Raw genomic sequence first — 3297 nt, 5'->3', positions numbered from 1 at the left:
CCGTGACCCCGGCGCAGGCAGGGCGGGCAGCGAGACACAGCCTGAGTCCACAGTAAACGCCACCCCCCTCCAAAACTCCAGCTGAAGCTATGCAGCCCTTAGAGGCTGTTTTGGGGATGATTAGCGGCACAACGAAGAGCAGCGCAGTCTGTCTCTGGGAGCGAGACCAGCCCGGGTTTGGGTATTATTTCAGACGTCTGTTCGTGTGTCGCGAAGGGGATCGCTGAGCAGAGCTGCTGTGAGCGGTCCTGACCTTCAAACGCCTGGCAGACCTTTGCGAGGTTCCTTTCAAACAGTCGCTGATGAATCCTCAAAGTTCCCTTAGAAATAGTTATCTTTATTTACTGGACTGGGAAACAGAGCCGCAGGCCTATGACAAGACCGATCGAAGGTCACCCCACAAGCAAGTGACCTCTTGGTTTCAGGAAACAACCAAACAAGGTGGTTTTTAAAGGCGTCCTGGGACTATTCTACAGGACCCACAATCTTTCAGAGAATCCTGCAAGAACAAGATCAGCCAACAGAGAAGAAATGCCAGAGGACACGTTAATATCCATGCTCCCAGGGCGCTTCACATCCTCCCGTGGCAAAGGGACCAGCGCCAGCGTCCCCACACTGCAGGGGGAAGCTGAGGCGCTGGGGTGGGATGATCTGCTCACGGTCACACATGCAAACAGCTGAGGAGCTGGAAAAGCAACGGCAAGCAGGATTGCTGGGAGCAGTGGGCAGCTCGGAGAGCCGGGCACAACACGGAGGATTCCAATTCCTCTCTGACCAGCAAAGCCTCAGAAGCTGATAGGAGAGGAGCTCGGGGAAGCACCGCAGGCTCGTGACACTTGCTCTCACCCAGGAAAGCACTCTCCTGAAAATAACGTTAAGTGACTTTCAGGCACTTTGTAATTAGCAGAACAGCAAAAATCATCCGCCTCTCGGCTGTCCCCAAGCCACAGCCAGGGCTGGGGCAGAACCCTGCCTTGTTTAGCAGGTGGAGCGGAGCAGCCCAAGACGTTCACAGAGCTACAAAACTGATCTCAACCACAGAGCAAACCTGGGGAAGCAGAATATTATTTTTTCAAGCAGTTTTTGGCCTTATTCTTTTTTTTTAATCCAGCCAACCAGGGGTTGTTTTGTCAGGGCTCTGTCCTCAAGCAGCCCAAAACCACCCTTGAGCACTAAGCGTCCCTGTGGGAGTTTCAGCTAAGCAACCGCCCTGGTTGCCAATGGACTAATGACCCAGCAAGCCTGAGCTGAGCAAGCCTCTACGTCAGCACAAGCACCAACCAGCAGGACAGGAGTCAAAGGTTTATAATTGCAGGAACACTGCACTCGGTGGCGGTTGCCAACAGCCGCAGAGATAACGATTCGGTGACCTTCGGTCTCCTTTGCAGAGCAGCGCATCCCACAGCAGCCTGGTACATCCTTGTCCCACTGGGATGGGATGGGCTCCTGCCTCAGTAGCCAAAAGGGGACAGAGCTGCCAACCCAGAGACGTTTTGCACAACAGAGGCCTTGCAATAGGTTTAAAATGCAGACAACACTCAATGGCACGTAAGCTATGGAAGACAGACAGTTCTGCCATTTGTTTAACTGCTGTCCCATCCCGAATCCCTGGGGAAGCACAAATAACTGGGAGCTAAAATGGGGGGGAGGAACACCAGGACCCACAAAGGCTCTATTCATGTCAAGCAGCTGGTCACTGTCCTCAACACAAGCCTATTTTTGCTCCTAGAGTATTTTACAAAAGCCACAGACTCTCCTCATCCTTTTACAAACAGGAACACAAGGGAGAGAAGGGACTTGGCCAAGGTCACCAAGCCAGCCTGTGCAAGAGCCAGAAACAGATCCAGAACCTTGTTGTTCTTGTTCCTGCTCTGGCCCCTGGACCTTTCTGTCTTAAGCAAGTAGTGGGCTGCAGGTGTGGTAGACATTGTCTGCCAGTCTCACCTCCACTAACGAAGTTTCTCCTCCTTTCTACCAGGAATTTTTCCTTCTGTAAGAAATAATCCATCTCTGTAGCAGGACCACAGTCTGGTTGCTCAAAATCCTTATAAATTATTTCTGTTCTTTCATAGCAAGCTCTGAAAATAGCAGCAAACTCCAGCCTTGGTGTTTTATTAGTCACCCCTTTTCCAAACTGCCCACCTTTAACAATGTGATGCTGAACAAAGAGCATTTTGGAGAGGGCCATTACTAGCACGGGGCATTGGAGGGTTGCCTCTTTCCCCATCTCCCTGCTCCTAAGAGGACTTTGTCTCTCATGCTGCCTCATCCTCTGCCTGACGAACCTCACAAAGGGAGACTGTGCTCCAGAGGAAGCTGTCTGACTGCCCAAATCATTGGCAATCCTGTTCAGAGCCTGGCTCTGCTTCCAAAAGCTTCTTCTCCCAGACTCACCCAAATACGTAAAACTCTCAGCTTTCCTTTAAAAACAAGTCGTGAGTTCTCAGAGCTGTGAACAAAAGGTTGGGAAAATAATCCAAGTATAATTCAGCTGCTTTGAAAAATGAAGACAGAGAAAAAATACATCTTCAACAACTTGCACTGCTTTTAAGCCTCTCACGAGCTGCTCTAGCATGAGGTGGGCAACACCACCAAGGCGACCCAACAGCCACCCTCTCCAGCTCTTCACCCTCCATCCGTATCACCCTGAGCTGTGCACGGGCCAAAGCTACATAAAAAGCACCAAGGCTCCGGCTACAGCCCCAGCCCGTGGGAAAGATGCCGCTACACTAAACCCCCACCTGGGACCTGCACTGAAGACACGTCCCAGCTGGTCTCTTGGCCGTCTGCCGGGACCAGAAGCGCAGGGGCCTCAGGCAGAGCATGGCGAGGCCAGCATGTTTTGCCCCGTAAGAGCAGTCCTACCAAATCTTTTCACACCTCCAGAATTTCAGCACCCGAGACATGAAACAGAGAGAGCAGCGTATGTTTTACCAACCCAGCCAAAAAGGGCTGTAAGGAGCCTGCCCGATGATACCACGGGCTACCAGGTCAGCCGCAAAAACACCGTGGGCTTGTGCAGTCAAGTCCTGAGGCAAGAGGCAGACATGGGAAGGGGGCAGAGGGAGAGGGGGATCGGACGAAACGCTACAGCCAAGGGAATAAATCAGGGCTGACTGCACTGGCTGAGAAACACTCTTGTTTTACTAGAAGTCGTGGACCTGAAGCAGAAGAAATTCTCCATCCTGTGCTCTGCAGGAGATCAGACTAAGCGGTCATAACAGTCCCTCCTGCTTTTAAGACCTATTAATCTCCCCACAGAATGTAGCAAAACAGCACTACAGGACAGGCTGATTT

The 3297-nt window shown here is 51.7% G+C and overlaps 1 protein-coding gene across 1 annotated transcript in view; it reads right to left on the bottom strand.

Annotated features, from left to right (window-relative positions):
* The window catches only part of CACFD1 (calcium channel flower domain containing 1), a gene marked incomplete at its 5' end in the record, with an annotated part of 6225 nt that overhangs the window by 2459 nt on the left and 469 nt on the right, over positions 1–3297 (bottom strand). The window lies entirely within an intron of this gene.

This window comes from Phaethon lepturus, unplaced genomic scaffold (genome assembly GCF_000687285.1).
Source record: "Phaethon lepturus isolate BGI_N335 unplaced genomic scaffold, ASM68728v1 scaffold33573, whole genome shotgun sequence".
Taxonomy (NCBI): domain Eukaryota; kingdom Metazoa; phylum Chordata; class Aves; order Phaethontiformes; family Phaethontidae; genus Phaethon; species Phaethon lepturus.
Note: the sequence above shows the minus strand (reverse complement) of the source record. Positions and strands in the feature narration are given on the sequence as shown.